Here is a 13646-nt window from a genome sequence, read left to right as displayed (position 1 = left end):
CACATTTCCAGTCAAACCGTAGGGGTTACATGCTATTATTTTTAATGTTTACTCTGAACAAAAAGGTAGGTGTAGTGGGTATCGGTGGCCACTCCATCTATGCAGAGGGTGCTCTCTGAAAAAGTCTGTTTATGTGCACGGGGATGGCCCAGGAATTCTCCATAGAGATCTCTAGGAAGCTTTCATGGAGGTACTCTGCAATCCTTTGCAGAAGGTTTCTGGGAAGGGGGCTTTATTTCATCTACCACGGTAGGACATTTCCCACACCACTCCGGTATTAACTCGTCTGGCATCATTGCAGCACACAGCATTGCAGCATAAAGACCAGGTTTGTACCCAGACGATTTCAGCATCTGCTCCCTTTCTGCCTCTGTTACCCTCAGGAGGGTGATATCACATATGGCCACCTAGGGGAAACGGGTGAAGTTTTCAATGCTAGCCCTTAAACTGCAAACAATTCAACAAGTAATTCACCCCTGTTTGGTGAAATCTGGGACACACAACCACGATTTCCCAAGTGTGCCATGGTTGTGGTTGAAAGGGATCACCGTTTATTGCAGGGGTGGGCAAACTATGGCCCGCGGGCCGCATCCGGCCTGCCAGACCTTTTAATCCGGCCCTGGAGCTCCCGCCGGGGAGCGGGGTTGGGGGCTTGTGCTGGTCCGTCACTCCAGCTAGGGAGCAGTGTCGGGGGCTTGCCCCATTCCGCGTGGTTCCCGGGAAGCAGCCAGCATGTCCCCCCTCTGGCTCCTACATGTAGGGGCCACCAGGGGGCTCTACACACAGCCCACCCACCCCAAATCCCACCCCTACAGCTCCTATTGGCTGGGAACAGCAGACAATGGGAGCTGAAGGGGCGGTGCCTGCGGACGGGGCAGTGTGCAGAGCTGCCTGGCTGCGCCTCCATGTAGGAGCCTGTGGGAGGACGTGCTGTTGCTTCCGGGAGCTGCTTGAGGTAAGCGCTGCCAGGAGCCTACACCCCTGAGACACCTGTCTCCCTTCCCCAGCCCGGATCTCCCTGCCGCCCTCTGAACCCCTCGATACCAACCCAAAGCACCCTCCTGCTTCCCAAACCCCCTCATCCCCAGCCCCACCCCAGAGCCCACCTCCGCAGCCAGAGCCCTCACTCCCCCCCATGTCCAACCCCCCTGCCCCAGCCCTGATCCCCCTTCCACCCTCTGAACCCTTCGGTCCCAGCCTGGAGCACCCTACTGCACCCCAAACCCCTCATCGCCAGCCCCACCCCAGAGCCCACCTCCCCAACCAGAGCCCTCACTCTCCCCCATGTCCAACCCCCCCTGCCCCAGCCCTGATCCTCCTTCCACACCCTGAACTTGTCATTTCTGGCTCCATGCCAGAGCCCACACCCCCAGACAGAGCCCTCACCCCCCCCCCCCGCACTGCTGCCCCCAATTTTGTGAGCATTAATGGTCCACCATACAATTTCCATACCCAGATGTGGCCCTCAGGCCAAAAAGTTTGCCCACACGGTGTATTTCAACCAGCATTTATAAAAAAGGGCGGGGGGGGGGGGTCAGCTTCCTGTTTTTCTCCCTTCCTGCCCAGCCCAGGGCTGCTTTTGTAAAAATCAAACTATTTGGGGGGCTTTACACTGGTGCCTGTCCTCAAGCACCATCCAGGTTGCTAGGGGACAGGGGACTTTTCTGAAGTTGCAACCAGTGATCCCAAGGATGTCTTCACAAAAGCTACAACACAGGCCTCCTGGCCTTACTCACCGCATGGAACAATGTGATGCCACACAAGCAGCCCTGCTGGAAGACATAGAGTGGAGCAATTTGCAGACAGTCACACATCACCTTGACACGGAGCTCTTTGATGTGCTCTTCTTATTGCCCTGGTGTCTGGCTGCTCAAAATTGGTTGCCGGGTGATCTTCCTGAACCCCCCACCCCGCCGGAAGCTTTTCTTCTTTTGTTTCACAGATATTATGGAGCACGCAGCACGCAGCAATAACAATGGGGATATTGCTTTAATTGAGGTCTAACCTAGTAAACAAATAATGCCAGCGGCCTTTTAAACGTCCAAAGGCACATTCTACCACCATTCTGCACTTGCTCAGCCTATGGCTGAACCCATCCTTACTGCTGTCTAGGCTGCCTGTGTACGGCTTCATGAGCATGGGAGCAAGGGGTAGGTTGGATATCCTAGGGTCACGATTGGCATTTCAACATCACCAATGGTTATTTTGCAGTCTGGAAAAAAAGTCCCTGCTTGCAGCTTTCTGAACAGACCAGAGTTCCTAAGATGCGTGTGTCATGCACGTTTCCCGACCATCCCACATTGATGTCGGTGAAACGGCCCCTGTGATCCACCAGTGCTTGCAACACCATTGAGAAGTATTCCTTTCAGTTTATGTACTCTTTGGCAAGGTGGTCTGGTGCCAAGATAGGTATATGCATTCTGTCTATAGCCCCACCGCAATTAGGGAACTCCATTGTGGCAAAACCATCCATTAGGTCCTGCATGTTGCTCAGAGTCTCTAACCTTAGCAGAAGTCTGTTGATTGCCCTGCAAACTTGGATCACAACAGATCCCATGTTAGATTTACTCACTCCGAATTGAATCCCCACTGACCGGTAGCAGTCTGGGGCTTCAGGGTTCGGGAAAGCTCTTCACACAGTTCCTGGAAAGTGGCCTTACGCATTTGAAAGTTCTGCAACCACTGCTCATCATCCCATAGCTGCATAACGATGCGGTCCCACCAGTCAGTGCTTGTTTCCCGGGCCCAGAAGAGGAACTCAACCGTGTCAAGGTGATGCATGACTGTCACCAGCAACTGCGAATTGCTCTTCTCTCTGTCTTCCAGCAGGGCTGCTTGCGTGGCATCACATTGTTCCACGCGGCAGCTCCTGTATCGGCTGTGTGAATACCGCAGGATAAGGCATGAGGTGTTTGTAATGTTCACAACAGGGTACAGCTGAGCAGGGTCCATGCTTACCGTGCTATGGCATCTGTGCGGGTAACCCAGGCTTATGAAAAAAAGCACGAAAAAGGCTTGGTTTGTTTGCTGTTGATTTCAGGGAGGGAAGGAGGGAAGTGCATCATGGGAGGCTAACGCCATGTTCCCATAAGCACCTGTGCAAATGTTTTGGTCCCATGAGGCATTGCAAGCCCAACCCAAAATTCCACTTGATTCCATGCACAGTGCAGCGCTCCATGCATTGGTGCAAGCCCTGCTCGTGAGGTTGCACTCCGCCGACACAATGAGCATAGTGGGGATATGCAAGCTTGACTTGCTTAAATCGGAGGCTGGATGTTGACTTACATAAAATCGACTTAACTTTGTAGTATAGACATGGCCTAAGTGTAGACATGGTCTCATAGACTGAGTTTACAATCTCAGGTTCTGTTCCTGTAAACCAGAGGTCGGCAACCTTTCAGAAGTGGTGTGCTGAGTCTTCATTTATTCGCTCTAATTTAAGGTTTCGCTTGTCAGTCAGACATTTTAATGTTTTTAGAAGGTCTCTTTCTATAAGTCTATAATATATAACTAAATTATTGTTGTATGTAAAGTAAATAAGGTTTTTAAAATGTTTAAGAAGCTTCATTTAAAATTAAATTAAAATGCAGAGCCCCCCCAGACCGGTGGCCAGGACCCGGGCAGTGTGAGTGCCACTGAAAATCAGCTCGTGTGCCGCCTTCGGCACATGTGCCATAGGTTGCCTAACCCTGCTGTAAACTGTTGTATGCTGCCAGGGTCATGAGCCTTCACAAACCTCCGCTGATTTCACTGGCGCTCTGAAGTGGTGCAGGACTATGCACACCCAGCACAGCTGCAGACGGGAAGCCCAAATTCTTATTTACAATATAAAATAGATAATGAAGATAGTGTTCTAGACTTTCCCTTTCAGTGGAACAGAGTGGCCAGATCACAGCAATGGCCATGTGATCTAAGAGGATGTGGGCTGGTATTTATCAAACTGTGACCAGACTTATTTTTTCCTTAACAGGTTAGTTTATTTATTTCTAAGTTACAGAGGGAGCTGGCAGTGATTCATATTTAGGTTGCCTAACATGTGCCAACCTGTATAAAAATACTTGTGAACTTCTTTGGGAAATTCTAACACCTCCATTGCTTACAGCAGACCTTTGAGGTATGACAAGAAGAAAGCCCTCAGATCACAGGAGCACCTTTTCCTTTCAGCTTTGAAATTCCATTCAGGTCTGGCTGAGGGTATGTCTACACTACAGGATTAATCCGAATTTATATAATTCGAATTTAGGAAACCGATTTTATAAATTCGAATGTATTCGGCCACACTAGGCACCATTAATTCGGTGGTGTGCGTCCAAGCTACCATAGTAGCATCGATTTCCAGAGCGTTGCATTGTGGGTAGCTTATCCATAGCTATCCCATAGTTCCCGCAGTCTCCACCCCCCTTGGAATTCTGGGTTGAGACCCCAGTGCATGATGGGGCAAAAAACATTGTCGCAGGTAGTTCTGGGTACAGCCTCCCCCTCCCTCCCTGAAAGCAACGGCAGACAACCATTTCGCGCCTTTTTTCCTGAGTGAACTCTGCAGACTCCATTCTGCATCAAGCATGGATCCCGTTGTGCTCCAGAACGCAGTCTTGAACATTATAAACACCTCGCGCTTTCTCGTGGAGTTTATGCTTACACAGGACCAGAAAAAAGAGGCGAGGAGGAGGAGGCGGCGATTGCAGCGCAGCGACCAGCGTGATGAGGACATGGACACGGACACAGAATTCTCTGAGACCGCGGGCCCCGGTGCTTTGGAGATCATGTTGTTAATGGGGCAGGTTCTATCCATGGAACGCCGATTCTGGGCAAGGGAAACAAGCACAGACTGGTGGGACCGCATAGTGTTGCAGGTGTGGGATGATTCCCAGTGGCTGCGGAACTTTCGCATGCGTAAGGGCACTTTCATGGAACTTTGTGACTTGCTTTCCCCTGCCCTGAAGCGCCAGAATACCAAGATGAGACCAGCCCTCACAGTTGAGAAGCGAGTGGCGATAGCCCTGTGGAAGCTTGCAACGCCAGACAGCTACCGGTCAGTCGGGAATCAATTTGGAGTGGGCAAATCTACTGTGGGGGCTGCTGTGATGCAAGTAGCCAAAGCAATCACGGAGGTGCTGCTACGAAAGGTAGTGACTCTGGGAAATGTGCAGGTCATAGTGGATGGCTTTGCTGCAATGGGATTCCCTAACTGTGGTGGGGCAATAGATGGAACCCATATTCCTATCTTGGCACCGGAGCACCAGGGTACCCAGTACATAAACCGCAAGGGGTACTTCTCAATGGTGCTGCAAGCACTTGTGGATCACAAGGGACGTTTCACCAACATCCATGTGGGCTGGCCGGGAAGGGTTCATGACGCTCGCGTCTTCAGGAACACCAATCTGTTTAAACGGCTGCAGCAAGGGACTTACTTTCCGGACCAGAAAATAACCGTGGGGGATGTTGAAATGCCAATTGTTATTCTTGGGGACCCAGCCTACCCCTTAATGCCATGGCTCATGAAGCCATACACAGGCAGCCTGGACAGGAGTCAGGAGTTGTTCAACTACAGGCTGAGCAAGTGCAGAATGGTGGTAGAATGTGCATTTGGCCGTTTAAAAGGTCGCTGGCGATCCTTATTGACTCGCTCAGACCTCAGCCAAACCAATATCCCCATTGTTATTACTGCTTGCTGTGTGCTTCACAATCTCTGTGAGAGCAAGGGGGAGACCTTTATGGCAGGGTGGGAGGCTGAGGCAAATCGCCTGGCTGCTGATTACTCGCAGCCAGACACCAGGGCGATTAGAAGAGCACACGATGAAGCGCTGCGCATTAGGGAAGCTTTGAAAACCAGTTTCATGACTGGCCAGGCTACAGTGTGAAATTTATGTTTGTTTATCCTTCCTGAAAACCCGCCCCCTTTATTGACTCATTCTCTGTAAGGAACCCACCCTCCCCCTTCCCCCAGCTTGCTTTCAAAGGAAATAAAGTCACCATTGTTTAAAAATCATTTATTCTTTATTAATTGATTATAAAAAGAGGGAGAGAACCTGAGTGGGGTTTGGGAGGAGGATCAGCGGGAAGGAAAAGCCCAGTAAAAAAAGGTTAAAAAAATGGCAGCCTTTTGCTTGGGCTGTCCACTGGGGTGGAATGGGAGGGTGTACGGAGCCTCCCCCCCCCGTGTTCTTACACGTCTGGGTGTGGAGGCTATGGAACATGGTGAGGAGGTAGGGGGGTTATACAGGGGCTGTAGCGGCACTCTGTTCTCCAGCAGCCGTTCCTGAAGCTCCACCAGACGCCGGAGCATGTCTGGTTGCTCACGCAGCAGCCCCAGCGTTGCTTCCCGACTCCTCTGATCTTCCTGCCGCCACCTCTCATCTCGAGCGTCTCTCCTCTCCTCACGTTGGTCCCTTCTGTCCTCACGTTGGTCCCTCATGTCCTCACGTTGGTCCCTCCTGTCCTCACGGTCACTGGCTTCTTTCCTATACTTGCAAACCGTCTCCTTCCACTCATTCAGATGAGCTCTTTCATTCCTGGTGGATTGCATGATTTCGGAAAACATCTCTTCTCTCGTCTTTTTTTTACGACGCCTTATCTGGGATAGCCTTCGGGAAGGAGGAGGGAGGCTTGAAACATTTGCACCTGCTGGAGGGAGTGAAAAAAGGAGAGAATTTTTTTAAAAGATACATTTTTCAGAACAATGCTTATACTCTTTCACGGTGTATACTATTCACATTACATAGCACATGTGATTTCTGTGCAAGGTCGCATTTTGCCTCTTAATATTGAGTGCCTGTGGCTTTGCTGCTAGAGATCACAGACGCAGGTCCGGGCAACAGAATTCACCTTGCATGCTGCCATGGTAAGCCACTGTCTTTAGGCTTCTGCGCCCTGCTTTCCCACATACCAAGCAAAGCCCGTTGTGCTGCAGTTTTCCTGTTAGCTTGTTTTCTGCTGCTGAAGGTTAACACCCCCCCCCCATCCAATTCTCTGGGATGAGTGCTTTCTCCCTCCCCCCACCGCGTGGCTGGTATCAGGGAAGATCCCTGCAGGAACCAAACTAACAACCCCCCCACCCCCACCCGCCATGAATTCTCTGGGATGAGTGCTTTCTCCCTCCCCCCACCGCGTGGCTGGTATCAGGGAAGATCCCTGCAGGAACCAAACTAACAACCCCCCCACCCCCACCCGCCATGAATTCTCTGGGATGAGTGCTTTCTCCCTCCCCCCACCGCGTGGCTGGTATCAGGGAAGATCCCTGCAGGAACCAAACTAACAACCCCCCCACCCCCACCACCCGCCATGAATTCTCTGGGATGAGTGCTTTCTCCCTCCCCCCACCGCGTGGCTGGTATCAGGGAAGATCCCTGCAGGAACCAAACTAACAACACCCCCCCCCACCCGCCATGAATTCTCTGGGATGAGTGCTTTCTCCCTCCCCCCACCGCGTGGCTGGTATCAGGGAAGATCCCTGCTAGCAAAACGCGAAAAGCTCTGGGCCAATCCTCCCCCCCCCCCTTTGCACTTGGCTAAATGCAGGGAAGGATTTCTTTTCAGCCACAGGCAAACAGCCCAGTAGGAACGGCCACCTCTGTCCCCTTAATTAAATTCCCTTATTTCAACCAGGTTACCCTAAGCGATATCACTCTCCTGAGGATTACACAGCAAGATAAAGAACGGATGTTGCTTGAATGCCAGCAAACACCGGGACCATACGCTGCCAGGCTCTGTCAGGCAATGATACCAGATTACTTGCTACTAGCATGGCGTGGTCAAGTGTCCTACCATGGAGGACGGAATAAGGCTGCACTGCCCAGAAACCTTGTGGCAAGGCTTTTGGAGTACCTCCAGGAGAGCTTCATGGAGATGTCCCTGGAGGATTTCCGCTCCATCCCCAGACATGTTAACAGACTTTTCCAGTAGCTGTACTGGCTGCGAATGCATCCCAAGTGCTCAGGGCAAATTAATCATTAAAAATGCTTGCTTTTAAACCATGTTTTATATTTTAAAAGGTAAACTCACCTGAGGTCCCTTCCATGGGGTCATGGTCTTGGGTGCTGGCTTGGGAGGCTTGGGAGGGTACTTCAGTCAGGGTGAGAAACAGATCCTGGCTGTTGGGGAGAACGGAGAGCTGGGTGCTCTCTGCCAGCTCGTCCTCCTCCTCCTCCTCTTCCCCTTCCACGGAATCATCAGGTGTACCTGATGAGATTATCCCCAGCTCGGAATCCACAGTCAGAGGTGGGGTAGTGGTGGCGGCCCCCCCTAGAAATGCATTTAGCTCAGCGTAGAAGCGGCATGTCCGCGGCTCTGACCCGGAGCGACCGTTTGCCTCCTTTGCTTTTTGATAGGCTTGTCTGAGCTCCTTGACTTTCACGCGGCACTGATCTGTGTCCCTATTATGGCCTCTCTCCATCATGCCCTTGGAAATTTTTTCATAAGTTTTGGCATTTCGTCTTTTCGAACGCAGTTCTGCTAGCACTGAATCCTCTCCCCATATAGAGATCAAATCCAGTACCTCCTGTACGGTCCATGCTGGTGCTCTTTTTCGATTATCAGCCTGCATGGTTACCTGTGCTGATGAGCTCTCTGTGGTCACCTGTGCTCTCCACGCTGTGCAAACAGGAAATGAAATTCAAATGTTCCCGGGGCTTTTCCTGTCCACCTGGCCAGTGCATGCGAGTTCAGATTGCTGGCCAGAGCGGTCACAATGGTGCACTGTGGGATAGCTCCTGGAGGCCAATAACATCGAATTGCGGCCACACTAACCTTAATTCGGATTAATAATACCGATTTTGACGCTACTCCTCTCGTCGAGGAGGAGTACAGAAATCGAATTAAAGGGCCCTTTAATTCGAATTAACTGGCTTCGTTGTGTGGACGGGTCAAGCGTTAATTCGAATTAAGGCAGCTAAATCCGAATTAAAGTCGTAGTGTAGACCAGGCCTGAGTTATTAAGTGTTAGACGTTACCATGTCCCTTCTCTCACGGACATCTCCAGGAAAAATGCTGACAGCCTGCCAAAATAATAATTGTACCAGACACAGCACTGGGAACTGCACGAGGGCAGGGGAGAAGAGAGAACCAGGGCATGGTCTACACAACCATCCTCCTGTTGTCAGTTGGCGTGCATGTGTGCTCTGAACACTGTCCTGGCTCTGCGCACGTACCCGGCTCAGCAGACCTTGATAGAACTGCCCAGAAAAATCATAGACTCGGTTCAGAGGCAAAGGTGCTCCACCAGGTTTATTGTCAACGAGGCACGGTCCTAGCGCCCGACAGACGCCACAGGGATACGAACACAGGTATGTCTGGGCCCTTCTGCTGCCCCCTAGACTGGACAAAGATGCTGCTCCTATAACTCCTCTTTTCTACATTGATACAAAGAAGTTACGTATTGCACTCCTGATGTGTGACCAACGTGTTACTGACTCTACCTGCTGGTTCGAACAAAACATCTCTAGCTATTGCCCTGTCATCCTGTACTTAGCTTTGGAGGGGTCAGTGTGTCCCTATCTTTAGGGAGTACGTTTATACCATGAATCTATGTCGGGGTGTATGTGTGCAAGCCTTCTGGAATGTGTTTACATGAATACCTAGTGCCTAGTACTTAGGGTGTCTGTGTTTTAGCAATGCCAGTCCAATTTTGCCAAGTTCATGTATTGGACAAGGAACGTGCAATAGGGCCTGACTTTTGCTCAGAGTATGGCTTTTGCTGATTTTGATTCAGGCCTCAGGCCTTGTACCAGGCCCTGGGCTCCAGGCTTTCTCTTACTACTACACCTCCCAGAGCCAGGGGGCAGGAGCAGCAGCTGTCCATGGGGAAGATGGTAGAGGAGAGAGGGGGAGCTGAGCCATGCTTCCCTCATCCCAGTGTAACTCCAGTGGCTCATGCCCTATTTGGAGATAACAACTTTCCACTGCTGTGAGTTAATGTAGTTAGTTCTGTAGCTCAAGTGGTAGTAGCCTGTATAGCCGGGTGAGAGTTCAGAGGGGGTAGGTGTTAGTTATATAATAAAATGCCTTACATTTAAGAAAAAATACACTAGGACACTTCATACAATAGGAGCTCTGCTCATATTGATTTTGGTTGCAAAGTCAAGCAGCTAAAAGTTAGGACATAACAGAGATAAGGCTGCTCATACACAACAGCAGAGCTCAGAGAGCAACCCACGCAGCCTCACTGCCAGTCCTGTGCTGCACCCACAACGTGCACCCTGCAACCCTGGAATCTAGTGTAGGGGGACGAGTAATCCCAGAATAGTAGAGACCTGGGTTCAGTTTTTCTCTGGGCCTCATGGGAAGGGCTCTGAACAGTGACAACCTTGAGGCCTTCATGGTGTGCCACTTGAATTTTCTGTTCATTGGGCCAAAGTGAGATTTCATTATGGAACACCCTCTATAGGGCAGTGGTTACGGTGCTTCTTTGGGCTGTTAGTAGTCCTGGTTCAATGCTCCTGTCTGCTAGTTAGTGCAGCAGGCTTTGAACAGGGAGCTGCTCTGGCTTTTTGGTTGAAGCTGTTCCACTTTAACTATTAATTAGGCCAAAAGAAGACTCAACAGTAAGATGCCCTCTGCAGCACAGTGGCTGGGCTAAGTACCTGGGATGGTAGAGACCCTTGTTCAGCTCTTTCTGAGATGGGATCTGAACACTGACAGCCCTGAGGTTTCCATATTGACGCTGGTCCACTTTCAGTATCTGTTAATTGGGCCAAAGCAAGACTTAGGCCAAAGAAGCTCTCTATAGTGCAGTGGTTCCATTACTTGCCTGGGGTGCTGGCATGCTTGGTTCAAGTCCCTGCTCTAATGCCAGAGATGTTTCATTTGAACAGGGATTTCCCTTAGTCTTGCTTGTTGGAGCCATTCTCCTTTACTTAACTAGGAATTGGGGCAGGAAAAGGGCTAGGATCGCTCTATAGTCCAGCAGTTGGGTGTTTGCTTAGGAAGTGGGAGATGTTTGGATTTCCTGGTTCAGAATCCTCCCTCTTCCCCTTTAGAAGGGGTTTGAATGGGGAAATCCCATCTCCCAGGTGGCAGATTCCTGTTTAGGTCCCCTCTGCTTTACAGGAGCCCTTGTCTTCCTGGGAAAAGGAGGGGTCTCAGACAGGGGTCTCTCACCTCTACAGGGGTGGGGCAGGTGGGTGGGGAGGGGAGCTGAAGAGACGGGTGGGGCAGTCCCTGGGAGGTAGGCGAGCCCTGTTCCAATCCCTTCACAGAGCGGGGGATTGGAACTGGGATCTCCCACTGCCTGGGCAGGTAGCTGGTTGCAGGGGGCAAAAGAGTGATTCCCGTTTTATTAAAAGTGCCCAGAGGTGGCAAATACTTTTCCAAAAGCCCTTCACTTCAGCAGGCACAGAGGGGAACAGAACTCACAGGTTTGACAGCCCAGGTGAACACCCAAAGCACTGTGCTATGGAGGGCTTCTTACTCTTAATGCTTGCTCAGGCCCAATCAATAGTTTAATTAAAGTGGAACACCTTCAACCACTGAGCTTAAATCCCTTCTCAGCATATAGAAGGAGGATTGAACCAAACTCTCCCATGGAGTGGGACAGGGAACTTTGGTCTGCAGGGCTGTTAACCTGGCACCATTCAGTAACACTGAATTCAGATAACAATTGTGAAAATTTAAGGCTCCCCTTGAGATATAATCAAGGAAATTATGTGATAACAAAACTGAAGTTAGATCCGTAATAGAAACATCTAGTGAGTAAACAGCCTACAGCCGCACTCACTCAGGCCCCAGGAAATACTCCGTTCATGTTATAGACATACAAAATGTGAACAAGTTTATAGGAAAATATGCCAGAGGTATATAAGAAATACAGTGACTGGTGTGAACATGTCCAAATACAAAATGATTGGGAGTAGTACTGCTGTGTCTCTTTTCTACCGTAAAGCTTTAGTGACCTTGGTTTTGAGTCAATACCGTTATCTCGTTTGACCTGAGCGGTTAGCCAAAATTTGGGGTCTTGGAGGTTGTTCCAAATGGGAGGAGAAATTGATGATGGAAGTCTGGTACCTTTGGTGCAATCTTGTTTATTTACAAAGAACGTACAAAGTCCTGTTTCCTTCAACACAGGAGGAAGCAAACTGTGTGCCCCTTTCCTTTCTCGCAGGACCAAACCTATTTCAGCTAGCAAAGTACCCCCAAAACCTCCATTTTCTAGGCATTTCTCAGCGTAGTTACCAGCTGATGCTGTCTTGTTTTCTGCTCTTTCTGTCTCTCCCTTTGTGCTGTGTTTCTCATACACATCCATAGACAAAACAGTATGTAGTAAAGTCCCTCTGTCCAAAACACCAACATTCGGGATGCATAGGTCTTCATTTCCGGCAGTGAAATGTGCTTAACTGCTTTGCAGCTTTCTTAAGTGGTGGTGGTGAATTCTAACAGTATAATTTCACAATAACCCAAGCTGAACAGGAAAATCCTTTTGCAGAATCTCATCCCGCAAGGTACTAAGCACTGTCCACTCCTTGTAGCGGAGGGTGCTCAGCACACTTGCAGGATCCAGCCTTCAAGAAACATCTACCACCATTTAAAACAAGCAGCTGCTTCTCAGGTGTGCAGTCCCTAAGGAGCCATTTGAACCAAATCCAGCTTTAAAATGGGATGTGGAGTGCAGTGAAACAAGCATACACCAAATACACCAGGGGTCGGCAATGTTTGGCACGCGGCTCGCCAGGGTAAGCACCCTAGCGGGCCGGGCCAGTTTATTTACCTGCTGACGTGGCAGGTTCGGCCGATCGCGGCCCCCACTGGCCGCGGTTCGCCGTCCCGGGCCAATGGGGGCGGCAGAAAGCGGCGTGGGATGTGCTGGCCGCGGCTTCCCGCCGCCCCCATTGGCCCGGGACGGCGAACCGCGGCCAGTGGGGGCCGCGATTGGCCAAACCTGCCGCGTCAGCAGGTAAATAAACTGGTCCGGCCCGCTAGGGTGCTTACCCTGGCGAGCCGCGTGCCAAACGTTGCCGACCCCTGACATACACTAACGGAAAGTACAGCAACACAATGACCTAGACCAGTGAAACCTTGTTTTCATGTGCAGACCCCTAAATAATTTTGAATGGAGATGGGGCTCCCTTTGGAAATCTTAGACAATCTGTGGACCCACAGGGTCTGCAGATCACAGGCTGAAAACCTTTGACCTAGACTGACTGGACAGTGGGTATTGATGTAGCTACAACAGACTGGTTGTTGTTCTGGGTTTGTGCTGCACCTCGCACAATGGAGTCCTGGTACACAAATGGAGCTCTTCGGTGCTACTGCAGTACAAATCAATAAAGCAATTTGCAGTAGAGCCAAAAGCAGAGTTGGAAACACCCATGTCTCTCTACTCTTCCTGTAGTTTAAGTACCACACAAGCGTCCTTCCTCAGTCTTATGATCTCTTCCTTTCATCATTTCCTTCCTTGTGGAACCTGCATTTGAAGGTCTCATCTGTGACCGAATGTGGGAGATATTTAAATACTTACACATTTCAAAACACCTCATCAAAGGAGAGACACCTTTGATGGGAAATATGACTCCAAAATCTCAGTCACTGCCCATCCCGCTCCTTAAATATTTCTTCTTGGCCTTTCAGAGAAACCTAATTCCAAAGTTACCAGATTAGAGAGAGACACTTGGATCGCAATAGCCTCAGTGTGCCCCTTGGGACAGACTGCAAGGCTC

Source organism: Emys orbicularis, chromosome 4 (assembly GCF_028017835.1).
Source record: "Emys orbicularis isolate rEmyOrb1 chromosome 4, rEmyOrb1.hap1, whole genome shotgun sequence".
Classification (NCBI taxonomy): Eukaryota; Metazoa; Chordata; order Testudines; family Emydidae; genus Emys; species Emys orbicularis.
Note: the sequence above shows the minus strand (reverse complement) of the source record.